We start from the raw sequence: 15,602 nt of genomic DNA on the forward strand, positions 1-15,602 counted from the left end.
AAATTCCAGATGAATGAAGTTCTCATACCCTATCTGTTAAAGGGATGGGGAACATGAAAATTATAAATGAATGTTCCTACTGAGTGTTCCTGGTAAGATTTATTCAAGTAAACTTGAAAATAGGCTAAGAAAAATTGTAAAAGAGAAGCTTGGAAAACAGTCTGGATTTAGACCAAATAGGATCAGACTTTTGCATTAAGACAAATAGCTGAGAAATCTTGAGAATATAACAGGAATCTGTAAGTTTTTTTAGATCTGGAAAAGGCATATGAGAAAGTGCTAAGAGAAAAATCAGAATACCATGGTGGACTTTAAAGAGGTAGTCAATGAAAAGAAGAAAGCCTATCAAATGCTACAGCTATATGGTGTAAAATGAATATTATATTGAGCAATATATAATCTATATTTAAGTTGAGAGTAAGCAGTTAGAATTCAAGGAGGTAAAGGTTTGATAATTCAGGTATCAGGCGGCAAGGGTGCACATTTTCGTTACTGTTACTCATCATCAGCATAGATCACATTATGAAGGAAAGGGGCATTAAACTTTATCAAAATTGGAGATGTTGATCTCAGCTCTACTTTATGCAAATGATATTATACTCCTAAATAAATCCACTATACAAATCTGTAGGAGTCCCTGACAAAAGTGTGGTAATTTTCTGAAAGCAATAAAAAGACAAACATGATGATTGGCATCTGCATCTTGAATGAATAAACTATAGAACAAGCAAAACACTTCAGCTATTTAGACACCATTTTTAGAAGATGGCAAATGAAATATGGAAATTCTGATTTACGCTCACACGTAGACCCACACTTCACCACTTGAAACTGAAAATCCCACAGAGTGAGTCTGTCAATCCTGATGCCAGGAGTGTCCTATGTCTCTAGATGTGTGTGTGTGTTCATGGGGCTGGTTTGCCTGTTCTGAGGGACGAAAAAACCTTCTACCTCCATATGTGGCCAGCTAACTGACCTTTAGTCGAAAGAGACCAGATAAAGGTTTCTCACATCATGGACAGGAATATGGAAATAGACAACAGAATTAGCAAAGCTAGTATGCTAAGAAGTCAACTGAATATTATGTGAAATAAGAGTGAAAGTGAAATTAGTTGAAATGTTAACTTATGGATCTGAGAGCTGGATTAGAAATAAACTTCATCAAAGACTGGAAATAACAGATATCTATCTATCCCAATGGCTTTAACAGGCCCTTAAGGCCCACAACCTTCCAAGCATGCTTGGATTTCGTAACCGAAATAACGAGGATAGAATGGTCACTCCTATGCCTCAAGGTATTCTTGGCTGTATCCCTGTGTGTTCATGGGGCCGATTTGACTGCTTGCGGGATGAAAAACACCATATAGACTGGCGGAAAAAACCCTACTGCCCGCGCCCAAGACCGGCTAACTTGGCTATGGCTGAGGAAGATCCTTCAGCTCCTCGCATCTCCGACGGGAATCGAACTTAGGACACTCCTTCCCCAGGCATATGGTTGTGAAGCACACTAGGCTAACCGTGCGGATATGAGAGTTCTAAAAAAGATTAGGGGAATAAACAGATGGCATCAATTGCAGTATCATATTGAAAATGAGGATATTAGGAAAGTGCTCGGCATTGTTAGCATCCAGGAATATTAGTACAGCTAATTGCATGGTATGGTCACTTAAATAGAATAAGAGAGGGCAGAGTTAGCAGAATAAGTTTTTTTTTTTTTCAATCAAGATAATAGGAAAATAGATACAGAGGAAGACCAAAATCTAGACGGATTGATACAATATGAAGTGACTTAGAAGACTGATATGTAACATCTGGCACCAGAGTCATAACAGATGATTTCTAGGAAAATTATTGATGGGAAATTAATAATGATGTAATTTTTTTCAGGTTAGCACTATCATAATAATCCTGTACATCCTTTGAGGGTACATGTCAGGAATTTGATGAGGGTTAGGGGTATAATTTACAGAACTTTGGTCGGTAGTTAAGACAGCAAAATGTGATTTGAAACTGAAGAAATTAAGAAAATCCATTTGAATCTTTTCAGAGAGAGAGAGAGAGAAATAATGCCAACGCAAAACAATCTTGAAGGTCCTCCAATACTAACAGGTATAAAACAAATCAAGATCAAGATGACATGCTAAAAGCCCTAGTCCCTCCCAATTGAGGGTAATGGCCCTATTCATTCTTCCTCTTTTTCATTTCTTTTTTTCTGTCTTCACTCCATTTCTCCTAAGTCTTTTTTTACTAACCTATATTCAAGACTACTACCATCACTCTGTGCTTGTAGCCATATGTGCTGTGTGGTGTGACTTGTGGACAAGCAGAAAGGTGAGGATTCTGAACAATCACTGCTTTGGCAAGACGTATTCCTGGGTAGCCTAATCAGGATCAGTTAGTTAGTGGGCTTACCTGCAAGGGTCAAGAGTGTTGTAGTGAGTCTCCTATCCATGATACAGGGATAGGGCCCCAAGGCCTGCTGTGGTGCTGGTATAGCATCTGGAGAAGCCCTGGCATACCACTTCTGAGCAAATTTATTTCTTGCCAGATAGTGAGCACCCATGTGTGGCTCCATAGTAAATCAGAGCTCTGGTGCTTACCAAAAACCCACCGAGTATGAATTTTTCATCCTCACATTTTTCAAGGGTCCTCATAAGGGCCCAGCCAAGTACTTTTTATGGAGAACTCATTCACAAGAGTTTGGTCAACCTATAGTATGTAAATACTGTGGAAAGACAGTGAGGAACTTATTAACATTTGACTTCAGAAGCTGGGGGTTGTATTCTCTGGGAAACATATGGTGGAAGACTGCTCTCCAGAGAGAAGAAGTGGAAGGGATAAACAAAGAGAAAAAATATGTTCTGTGGTTTTTGGAGTTGAACTGTGAGATGCTATTGGGTAGCTGCTGCATTTATTTGGATCGATTTGCAAGAGGCGTGCGCACGTGCATGGAGTGGGGGAGGGTAATTATTGATGCCAATTCTGGTAGAAGTATTTATAGAAGATGCAGTCTGTGGAGACTGAATATCTATGTTAAAGTGAGTGGGGTATATTAGTGAGAGAGGTGTCATCAATCAATCTAATTTCTCTCTTTTTTTTTTTTTTTGTATAGAATCCAGTATTTTCAGGGAGCTCTTAGTGGCACTACCCCAGATACAAAAGCACTATTCAGTGGTTGGACAGATTTGTGATTTGTATAGGATTAGGAGCAGTTTGCAGTTAAAGTAATACCTCGAGCAAAAGAGAGCTTAATTTTTTGGATGGAGGAGGCATATTTTGATATGTTTGTAAAGAGACAGGTTTCAGTTATACTGAGAAAGGTGAATCTCATCTTGAATACAGATTTGAGTATTGTTGGTAAGATTGAAAGAACAGAATTCTTTTTTTGTGGGAAATAATACATAGCTGTGTTTTGCTGGTATTGAAGTTGAAAATGTTACCCAAACCCCATTGATGAATGTTTTGAAGATCAAAATTTGGTAGTGGAGATTACAGTTTGGTGATTTGCACTTTGCAAGGTTTGTCAAACAAAAAGGTGTGCAATGTGCTGTCATCAGCAAAACTGTGTACTGGATTGGCAGTAAGCTAGAGTAGATCATTTATATATAGAAGGAAGATTGTGGACAAAAGAATAGAGCCCTGTGGGACTGAAGCATTAATTGTTTAGATAAATAAGGAGCCATCTAACATCACTCAAACATCTTGACAAAAAGCTGGCTACACAATTGCAGCATTTCAGGGGGCAGACCAAATGATGGGAATTTTCTTAATAGACCTGTGTGCCAAAACCTCAATCAAAAGCCTTGGAGATATCTCCAAGGAAATCTATGGAAAAACACCTTTTCATGGTTTTTCCATAGATGGGTGACATAGGTTAGTAGATCTCCTGTTAATTGACAGTAACAGAATCCATACTGTCAGTCATTTATTAGATGAGTATCTTCAAGGTAGTATAAGAGTTGGCTGTTAGCAGTTCTTTCCATTACTGTAGAAATAATTGAGGTAAGAGAAATTCAATGGTAGTTTAAAAGTGAAGATTTGTCATCCTTCTTAGGAAGAGGCTGTATATGCAGATTGCAGGACAGAAACCAGTTGAATAAAAAAGTATGAATATGCAACATATAAAGTGGTAGTCATTTCTAGTGCCAGGAGATTTTTTGGTATCCAGTTTGAGCAAAATGTTTCTGATCTCTTTCTGGCAAAAGGTCAAGTGTGGTATTGAGTGTTTGGAATGGTTCGGGGATATTTACCATGATCAGCCATGCAAGAATTGGAGAAGTGGGAAACCAGGAGGTTGGCTTTTTCTGTGACTGAAACATTGGGAATAGTGTTAGGTAGAAGGCATGGCTGCTGTTTGGGCAGAATGCAAGTTTCCTGCTTTTGACTCTCTCAAAATCTGTTTTTGATATGGTGATAATTTTCTTACAGCTATTCTGGGCTTTGGTGTAGGACTGTATTGGAAGATTGAGTTTTAGATGCAAAAGATAAAAACAGAATAAAATCTATCATATGAGAATGCAAAATAGTAGGCCTGGTTGGCTGAGTGGTTAGCATATCTGCTCTCCAGCCAAAAGGCTGCAGGTTCGAATCCTGTGGTGGGCATGGATGTTTGTGATTGTCTGTGAAAATACTAATGTAGTGGTGGTTGGTGGTAGATGGCATTGGTGTAGATGTGGTTAGTTGCAGTTGGTGGATTGAATGGTGGAGACAGAGAATTGTAGAGTAGGTGCCCTCCTTCAGTGGGTCTTTGGACTCCCTAGAGATGTCATGTAATAATAAGTGAACCATTACTACACTTCTCTTGAAATCCTCATAAGCTGAGGGGGGGGTCCGGGCAGGGCCGTACTTATGTATAGGTGCACAAGGCTCTAGTTGGGGATCCAAAAAAATTAGGGCCAATTTAAGAGTCCCAAAACACTCTGGTGCCTCGGGAAAAGTTTAAGTATGGCCTTGGCACCGGGTAAGAAAACATGAATGTCCATTTCATTATCTGATAATTTCACCTACCTGAACTTTATGATCGTGAGTGCTTCTCTGTGGAGGGGTATCTCTGAAAGATAAATCACCAGACTTCCCCCCTCCACACATCACAGAAAAAATGGATATATATATGCATCCACCAGAAATAAATGAAACATACCAAATGATTCTGACACATTAGATGATATATTGAACATCTTTCCAGAGGATGAGATGGGCACTAGCTATACTTTCCTAAATCAATAGATAAATATGAGTCTGATAAAGGTAAGCCCTCAACTTCTTAGAAATTGGACAAGTCTGCAAAGCCGAGAGAATGGGTAACTTTTTATAGAACTGTTGTAGATTCTGCCAGAATACTGAAGAGGACAGAATTCTTTCCTTACCAAAAACACTGTTGTTGGTAAGGACAGAATTGGAGATAATCCTGCTCAGGGCAGGGTTGCTGTGTTCAGTTTAATACTATTTTGGAAGCACCAGCCATCTGACTGTCCATGGGTTTTCTTATTACAGTATATTCCATTTATTTACCACAAGGTTCTGAGTTAAATGAGGTCGATGTTGATAACCTTATGTTGCAACTGCTTGAGCCCATACTTCTTATGGGCGGCTTTAATGGACCCAGCACTTTCTGAAATAGTGTCAGCACAAATGGATTAGACCATATTATTGAGCATATACTTGACAGTAATGACCTCTGCCTTCTTAATGATAGACTCAATGCCATATGCTTACCTGTCATATTCTGCAACAGATCTTATAATTTGTTTCCCTGCCATTCTTCAACTACATGCATGGGGTGTTCAATTTGTCTATCTTGGATCATAATGTGTTTTTCTTAAATCAAAAGTCATTGCTCACATTTTGGGAGAAAATTTTACTAGAATCTCAGTAACTGCTTCATATCCTTTTGAATTTTTAATATTGAAAGAACAACAAGAGAAACAGCAGCTAAACATTTCTACACATGGGCTAGAGCTATATAGTCAGCCATTTGATAGCGGCAAATTAAAAAGATTGCTGGTACTCTCTTTCATCACCTTCTCTCGATCTCTTTCTCTTACTGTAGAACAGAATGCTTACAGAGGAAGAGTTTCCAGATGCTTGGTATAAGTTGATTGTCATTGCCATCCTAAAACTAGAAAAGGATCCAAAGCAACTAGTTGTCTGATCAGCTGTCTTGTAAGATATTGGAGAATGTAGTAAATGCCAGGCTTCTCTGGTATTTAGAATGCAGTGAACTTCTCTTCAACATACACAATATAGATGCCATGGACACTGTTCAGCATTGGACCAAATATTTGATCCATTTAGAAACATGTATAAGAGATTCTTTCCTGAAATGAGAATATCTGGTTTTAGTTCTCTTTGACAAGGAAAAAGCTTATGACACAACCTGGAAATGAAAGACCTCTTTAATCTTAGTCTCAAGGGACCCCCTTTCTGTCTTTATTAAAAATGTTCTGTCCTGACGAGTCTTCCAAGTCCTAGTGGAAAGCACGTTATCTCAGCTATATCAAGAATAGGGTATTCCTGAAGGCTCTGTGTTATGTGTTGACACACTTTGCTCTCAAAGTTAATTCAATCACTCAATTTAGTGTAATATGAAATTAACTGAAAGGCAACTTCAAGCAATTGATTATCTCTCTTCATTGGACTCTCGGTAATGGGTTCAGGTTTTGGCATTGAACATCCTTTGCACTCCATCCTATACAGATCGATGTTTCTTGCTCCACCTTTTATCATGCACTTGCACATGTTATAGGCCATGCTTGATTATGGGTCCCATGTTTATGGTTCTGTAAGGGATAGCACACTCCAGTAGTTGAGCCCTATCTGTCATCAGGGTGCTTTTTACACATCACTCATTCAAAGTCTTTGTCAAAACAAATTTCACATAAACAGTTGTCTCTTAACTATGCTCTAAAGTCTTACAGAACATCCAACATGGACTAGTCTTTTTAATGTTTTTATGTTCTCTCTTAACTATGCCTCATCAAAAGTGTACGGCAGTCTGACACATTAGGAAGCTTGGTGTTACACATACACTTTTGATGTGTATGTAAAAGAGATTATGCAAGTTATTGGCATAAATGTTGTCAACATTACCAGCACTGCACATTATAACATTCCTCCATGGCATGCTTACAGTCCATCCTGCAACCTCTCTCTCTGCAAAACTACTATGCAGGTCTCATACTTCATCATTTGTTATCTACAATTGTTTAATGTGCACAGAGCAGCCCACTCTGAATTTTTGCCTGTTTATACTGATAGTTCAAAATCAAAGACCTCTTTTGGTTGTGCTGCTGTTTTTCTTGACCTTTTTATCTCCATTTGGATCCCACATGATTGCATTAATTATACAGCAGAGTTGCATGCATTCAGCTTGCTCTTGTGAACGTAAAAGAAAACCACTACCCAAAAATGTATGATTTGTATTCATTGAAAGTTTATTTTTCACTTGGTTAGAATATAATAAATTTAGTTTAATCCTTTATCCAAGTGTGAGCAAACAAAGTTTGCACCTGAAAGTATCTTCAGGACTGGGGTAAGGTGGTGCAACAGCAGGACAACTCCTTGCAAAGGTGGAGCAAGCTACTGTCACTCCTTTCTCAGTATCTCCCATAATGCAAAACACATCTCCTTGCAGATATGTCTAATGTTATGCATTAAGGGAAGGGCCACTACCCAGACTAGTTTTGACCTTTATTGAGGTCTCTTCAGTGGGAGCCAGGCCCAAGTGGAGATACCAGCCAGAAGTGTTAGCAAGGTCATCTCTACCTATAGGAGTTGCCAAATGGTGTGCCACCTTTTTAATAAATTACTCTGGATTTAGAGAAAGATGTTGAAAGTTTATTTTTCACTTGGTTAGAATATAATAAATTTAGTTTAATCCTTTATCTTAGTGTGAGCAAACAAAGTTTGCACCTGAAAGTATCTTCAGGACTGGGGTAAGGTGGTGCAACACCAGGGTGACTCCTTGCAAAGGTGGAGCAAGCTACTATCACTCCTTTCTCAGTATCTCCCATAATGCAAAACACATCTCCTTGCGGATATGTCTAACGTTATGCATTAAGGGAAGGTCCTGGCTCCCACTGAAGAGACCTCAATAAAGGTCGAAACTAGTCTGGGTAGTGGCCCTTCCCTTAATGCATAACATTAGACATATCCGCAAGGAGATGTGTTTTGCATTATGGGAGTTACTGAGAAAGGAGTGATAGTAGCTTGCTCCACCTTTGCAAGGAGTCGCCCTGGTGTTGCACCACCTTACTCCAGTCTTGAAGATACTTTCAGGTGCAAACTTTGTTTGCTCACACTTGGATAAAGGATTAAACTAAATTTATTGTATTCATTGAGTTCTTTACAGGCTATCTCCTCTCTTTTGCACAATCCACATCCAGTGCTTTGTGAAGTTCTACAACTGTTGTACAAATTTGAAGTCTTTAATTTTGATATTCAACTGTACTGGATTTCCAGCCATATTGGAATTAAGGAAAATGAGATTGAAGATAAGACTACAGACAGTTTAAAGATCAAAGCCCATTAGCCAATGGCAGTCATTATGATAGGAAGTGCTGACAAAAAATTGATTAAGCCCGAAATTAAACATTGGCAAGTGGAATCAACATAGAAACAGAAGAGAGGAAAATGTTCTTTCTAAACTCCACAGAGGTTACACATTCTTATCTGAGTGCTAAAAACCCACCTATTTGTGAAAAATTCAACATGCATTGAATTTTTCACAACACTTCACATGAGAGAAGAATGAAACTTTTACTCATATACACTCAGGCATATCTTATTAGATTCAAATTGCATGTGATGCCTCTTACTTTTTACAAAGAATAATTTATACAACCATGTGATTATAAATTCTATAAATATGTATATATTGATTGCTTAACTTTATTTAAAATTTGCTTTTTGTTCATAGCATTTTATTTACTAATTTGTCTCTTTACTGCTATTTACTGTTACCTTGTGTACTGCTATAACCTTTCTCGTAGACAGGCTTATACGTTGGTTATGCATTACTAAATCACTTAAGGAATTGAACAACGTGAATATGAATATAAATTAAATTACACTTTAATAAATTTTTCTGATATTTCGGTAACGTCACGTTGCCATCTTCAAAAGGAACTTACAAAATAAGGCACGTGCACGTAGGCAATACAACACAGTTTTGTAAAAACGATATTTCGGCAACATGTTGCCGAAATATCGGAAATATTTATTAAAGTGTAATTTAATTTATATTCGTATCTACGTTGTTCAATTCCTTAAGTGATTTAGCAATGCTGTAACTTTTGATTTGGTGCAGCATGACTTTTGCTGTCCTTGTGCCAATAAATCAACCAAGCAACTAAGAGTTCTAGTAGAAAATAAAATAGAAGTAATAAAATGCATTTATAAAATGGATATGTTCTTGATGAACTCGGAATTCTTGAGGTAACTGAATATAAAGATAGATTAGTTAGTCTAATGAGCCACATTACAAATGATGTGGCAAGTAAAAAATCAAAAAAACTGTAAGTGAAATAAACGATGCACAAAGGAAAATTGTGAAAAATAAAGGAACAAGAAGATATCTTCAGTATCAGAATTTTGCTTCAAAGAAAGTTTTAAATGCAGAAAGATATTTTTGATTTCATTTTAAAAATGAAAACGAATGTTTTCATTTCTAAACAATTGAAAAGAATGTTTCTCCCATGTTATCTTAAATAGAATTTAGCTTTGATGTAGTTTCTAAATATTTAATTAATTTTTAATTTTATCTGTATTTTTTTTTCTTTCACTAGAGGTCATGGCAGTAGAATAACCGGTGATCATATCATTGTTTCTTTAGCTTACTGCGTGAAACGTAACTCAGCTTGTCCTTGTATATACTCCAGATGATGACCTTAATATGATGGTCGAAACATCAGGAAATCAAAATAGTTATTTATAACATGGTTGTAAAGTCCATAATTTCTAAAATGAATGCTGATCATCATGCAACACTAAAAGAAAGAATATTTTTGTTTTATGAATTCCAATAAAGCATTTGACGGTGTTCATATTACCCGTACACAGTACTAATGTACTATAGGTTTATCAACCAACCTCTCATGAATGGGCTCAACAGAACTCAGAATTAAAGAATTAAAGCAGATTTTATTTTCACATGACTAGTTTTTGTGTTTCACATACTTCTTCAGGTGCAAAAAACATAGAAATAACCAGCAAGATAACTGTACAGGAACTGGCTCGGAACAGTACAAAAAAGCATTAGCAAATATCTGTTAAGGTTCAAGCCCTGATGAGTTTAAAATAAAACTCTGTCTTACTGTGTTATTAGGCATATCTATGCGTTTAAGATCTCGAGCACACCAATATTGGATAGCAGAATACTGACAAGTTGTAACTAAGGTTACTGTTGGTATGTACAGGGTTAAGGATAATTTCTTTTGATTCTATTATCTTCCTTTCTATTTCATCATAACAATGATGAATGTTATTTGACTTTTCCCAGAGAACTGGATGTGGGTGCCCTTCTTCATTGGAATTTGCAGAAAACAAAACATGGCTGATAAAGCACTGGCTCATGTTCTCTTGTAATTTATCTCTCTTTGATGTTCCTCGATGTGAAGTTCAGTTGATTTTTCCGGAAATTGCAGAAAATCTGGTAGACCCCAGGTTATTTGAGATTGTTATGTCTAGTCTTTGGCTGACTTAAAAATATTAAAGAACTGTGAAGAGATTAAAAATGAGAGGAAAAATATACTTGCCAAGAATTATATTCTTGTTTAATCCTTTATCTAAGTGTAAGTAAACAATTTGTATGTGAAGTTCTTTACAATTGGGCTACTTATTCATAGATGCTAATGACTTCACATCAAATGCCTTAGTATCTTATAATGCAAAGCACATCCCTTCTTGGACATGTATAATGCCATGCATTACGGAGAGAGGACAATACCCAGAAGAGATACTTAGGTGGAATAAATGCAGAAATCAAATATTTCCCATATACAAATAGTGAAAAAGTGTGTCATCTTACCATTAAAATACTTTGCATCAAAGAGAGATGCAGAATGTTTTTTTGTTCTTGGTTATAATATAAATAAAACTTGCCAAGAAATTATATCCTTATTCCTTTGTCCACTAAAAAAATAGAAAAAAATTAAGATAATACTTGATATATATTTTCTCTCTCCTCTCCCTCCCTTCTGCCCCACTGTTTCTTTTTTCTTTACAGTAATTGATTTTATTATAATTTTATTTATATAACAGTTATATAGTTTTTTTTTTTTATTTGTTTTGCTTTCAGGTTAAAAACAGGAAAAAAAATCTTAATGGGAGGCACATGTGATGAAAATGAACAACATGAGTACTTCCCTGTATACTCCATCCTATGAAATAAGTATTGGCCAGGCCAAATGAAGGACATTTCTTGTGTAGCGCATTACACCATCTTAAAGACAAAAATGAAGAGTGGAAGGGGGAGGACTCCCTTGATTAAATAGTGTGCTGTGTTTAGAAATACAGGACGCTTATTTAAGAAGATAAATCTTGTTTTACAAGAGATGCTTCAACAATGACCACGTGTATTATAAACAGGATACTGTAATATAAATTTCTGTTGAAATATTTCTGTAATAAGTGCTGTATTATTAGCAGTGAGATACATGAACATAAAGACTGAAAAAGCATCTGAGGAAGCCCAGCTTTCATGGCAGTCGACCATCTTTTAATAGATTTCATCTGTTCTGCACTTGCAGTTTATCATGTAATATTATAGTGTCATCACTTTAGTAGTTGTATTTCATGTTTAAATAAACATCGTTTTTTTATATCTTGTGCTAATGTTTTGGGTTCCTTAAGTGGGTTTTTTTTTCAGTTTTATATTACAGATTGGGAAAAAAAAATCTGAACTGATAATTAGATATGAATTTGAGAAATGAATTCTTTTCTGCTCTCCATTTTTGTTTTTAATGCCACTTTACATTTGCATAAATTAATTTCTCTATGCAAATGTCAAACAGTGCATTAGTACCTGATAAATATATATTTTCAAATACTGCATATCATTAATTAAAAGAAATGAATTTAAAATTCTCCTTTGCATCTGTTAGAACTTAAGTAATACTTATATTACACAAGTACAATTAGTAAAAATTGTATGTAACTTTTTTTTAACTAGTAGTACTGTTCAGATGCAGCACTTCTGAAGTTTTCAAGTGCTCTTCTAGGAGCTTTTATGTCATGTCAAATGTGCCTTAGAATTTACTGATGTCATACTAACTGGGATTCTGAGTCCCCTTCTCTCGAGTTATTGCTTGACCTTTTTCATATTAAGCGCTGATGCAATCAAGCACTTGCTTCTGTGAAGCAATTGTGCACTATTTGTCACTGCTGCACATGAATATTTTATCTAATTATGAATGAGACTGTTGTCCTTTTTTTTTTTTTTTTTTTTTTTAATATATATATATATATAGCTTCTCTAAGACCTGGTTGCTTCTTTCTTTCTGTTTGCCTTGATGGTCACCTTTTGCATCATTCCATTTTATTATAGATAGGACTAAATATTTTTTCTGTAATAGCAAATACGAACATTTTTTTCTCCCAGGTTTGACTACAAATATTTCATATAACTCAACATTGTATTGGGACTCTCAGGTAAGTTATTTATACTGTTGTTTCTCACCACTACAACTTAATGATACCCATATTGCCTGAAAAATATTCTGCAGACATTCACTCTTAGCCATGAATCCTACATTGTCATTTTGAAACTTGTAGAAAGTACATCCCTTTCATCTCTACCTAAACTTTTTACCCTTGCCTTTCTTTTTATCTTGCATAAATCAGATATTTTTCAAGCTCAACTTTTGCCTTTAGCTACAAATGCCCCAGAAGCAAGCACTGGTTGACTGCCACATTGCTGGCAGTAATCTACAGAAACATTTTTACTTACCAAGCAGTAAAGTTGGTTGCAAAATTTTGTGAGTGTATGCTTAATAATCTGTAAAGCACTTTAAAGAACCACTTTGCATAATTTTTCGATATAATGAAATAGACTTTTGGGGGAAAGTGGCACATGATATCTAGTTCTTTAGAAGATAGGTTATGCCTCTTTCTTAAAAAAAAAAAAATGTAGCTAGGAATTTTTTAGCTAAATGTATGAAGTTTAAAAGAGTTCGGAACAACAAATGCCTCTCCACAACTACTGACAAACAATTTAACTGATTCTTATACCTCAGTGAAAATTCTGACTGTTCCCAGCACCACTGTTTAAAAAAAAATTAGAGGCTATGTGTAACTTCAGAATATTTGTTACCAGCTTCCTGATTCTTACTTAAGAATTAAAGTTGCTTCTAAAGTAGTTCAGTAACCAGACTTGGATAAAAATATGGTACAGATGACAAAATTTATCAATTAACTTTGCTGTTTGGTAAGTAAAAGAAAGAAAAAAATGTAAGCTAATTATCACTAACACTGTAGTAAAGGAGAAAAGTAGTCTGCTAGAGGTACTTCATAAACTTCTATGAATGTTTTTTTTTTTTCACTAGTAATTCCATTTTTGTACTAAACTCCAAAGTGATATTTGTCTAATGTTTACAACCTCACTGACAGTAAGTGCATGTTTTGTTTCTTATAGTAACCTCATTATGAGAGTATCCTAATGAAAAAATAACAATAATAAATAAAAAATAGCAGCATGCTGTGGTACATCGCATGGGTATTTAATTTATGGCATACACCATAATTTAAAATTTATGATTTTCTAAAAAAAAAAAATTAAAACAGTGCTTGTTATTATTAATACAAGCTAACTCTAGTTTAAGACTTTTCTCATTTACTATTTTAGTTTTTTCCAAGAAAATTGTACATCGATTCAAAACATTGGTTTCAACATAGAATAACATTTAAACTGTTCCATGAAATGCTTGTAAATGCAAAAATATTAATTTTGAATAATTGTTTTTCAAATCCAATTTTATTGTAATCATTGCATTATTTTAATTGATATTGTCAGTTTTAAAGAAATTTCTGACCAGCTCTATATGGAAACTATTTCTATCAATGTTTTTATAAAAGAAGTCAATAACTATGTAAAAAGTTCATTTTTTAATTTATAAATAAACAGTTTTTACTTTGATAGACCAAGTAATCTTTATAAACAAATAATGTATTCAGAATTATTGCATTAAAAATAAATTTTACAATGTGGGAGAATAAAAAATTTCAACAACTTTCAGTTAAAATAAATGTACTAAAATATAAATTTAATGTATGGAATCTTTCCATTAAAAAAAAAATGTGTGTAACATGTTGCCAAAGTTGAAAATTACATGCTGTTTTCAATATAAATAATATTAAAGTAGACATACATACACACACAAAGCAAACAGCCATATCATAACTTTTATACTCATTTCACTTTTGAGTTAGATTTTCTGAACCTTTGGTTTATTGCCCTAATGTTTAAACTTCTTGATATTTAATTAGCAAGTTTTTAAGCTGTTTGGAGCTATCCCTTTTATTCAAAACCTCAACCCAGCTAAATCTGCTAGAAAGGTAGTTTAAAATTGCAATAAATTACATCTTTAGATGTAATTCTGTTGCATTACTATTCATTATTAATTCAGATTCTGGTATTAAATGTGATACAAAAGCACACTATATTTTAATGAAGGTAAGCTCTACTTATTAAAATTGTATGATTATCAAAGGTTTAATTGTTGAAGAAAAAGGAAGAAATCATGAAATTTGGAACTAACAGTATTGGGGGTTAAAAGCAAATAGGAAACAAGAGAAAAATTGAAAAAGTGTTCCAGTAAGTAAACTGCATTGCTAACTTATATGGACGATTTCAGATGGGGGCTGCTTTTGATGAACTAAATTACATTGGATGATTTATTTGCTTAGTTGCCAACCTTGAGACTTGTATTGGGTCCATGAATGTTTATTGCAATTGGATCAGGTTTGTTTGCATTGTTCAGCATGTAATGCTATTTCTGTGGTTAGGTTATCTTTATTAGATTTTGGAAAAGATTAGGAATGGGGCATATTATAACTTTAGCAATGTTCTAATCTGGTATTTAAATTGAGTGGTAGTGCCTGTATAAATGCTATTGCAACCTGGCAGCACTTGAAACAAATGTTGAAAATTTAATTATTTAATTTGACATTATTGTATTGAAAACATTATTTTGTTGATGTAGTTTCTCTTTTTCAAGAGATCCTGTTATTTGTAACTAGATTTAAATCCTATTTTATTTTTAAAAAAAAAGTGTTATAAAATATCTTTAATTACTATATACCACTTGAAAAGAAGTCAATGGACACTCCATGAAAAAAGTACATCGTGCCATGTAATGAGTCATGTTTGTAGCCAGTATAAATTGGAGTAATATAATGTTTCCAAGTCCGTGCAACTGTGTCTAAGTGATATGGCTGAAAGGGAACTGATGGAGTTTGAAAGAGGCATTGTGATAGGATGCCATGTTGTAGGCCTATCTGTTCGACAAATTGGCCATTCCAGTCAATCAGTGATACTGTACTGAGATGGAAACACAAGGAGTCAACTGTAAGTGCTACCTGCAGTGGGCGGGTAGCGCTTACAGTTG

The 15,602-nt window shown here is 35.0% G+C and overlaps 1 protein-coding gene across 1 annotated transcript in view; it reads left to right on the plus strand.

The window, feature by feature from the left end:
- dre4 (SPT16 homolog, facilitates chromatin remodeling subunit dre4) overlaps positions 1-11,821 on the plus strand; it is a 371,785-nt gene extending 359,964 nt beyond the window's left edge. Inside the window, exon 26 of the mRNA XM_090398585.1 lies at positions 11,297-11,821. The gene's annotated coding sequence lies outside the window, so the exon portion shown is untranslated. The remainder of the gene's footprint in view (positions 1-11,296) is intronic.
- Positions 11,822-15,602: the final 3,781 nt, after the last annotated feature.

The sequence above is a fragment of the Typopeltis vanoorti genome, chromosome 9 (assembly GCF_054136105.1).
Source record: "Typopeltis vanoorti isolate ZY-2024b chromosome 9, IOZ_Tvanoo_1.0, whole genome shotgun sequence".
In the NCBI taxonomy this organism is placed as follows: domain Eukaryota; kingdom Metazoa; phylum Arthropoda; class Arachnida; order Uropygi; family Thelyphonidae; genus Typopeltis; species Typopeltis vanoorti.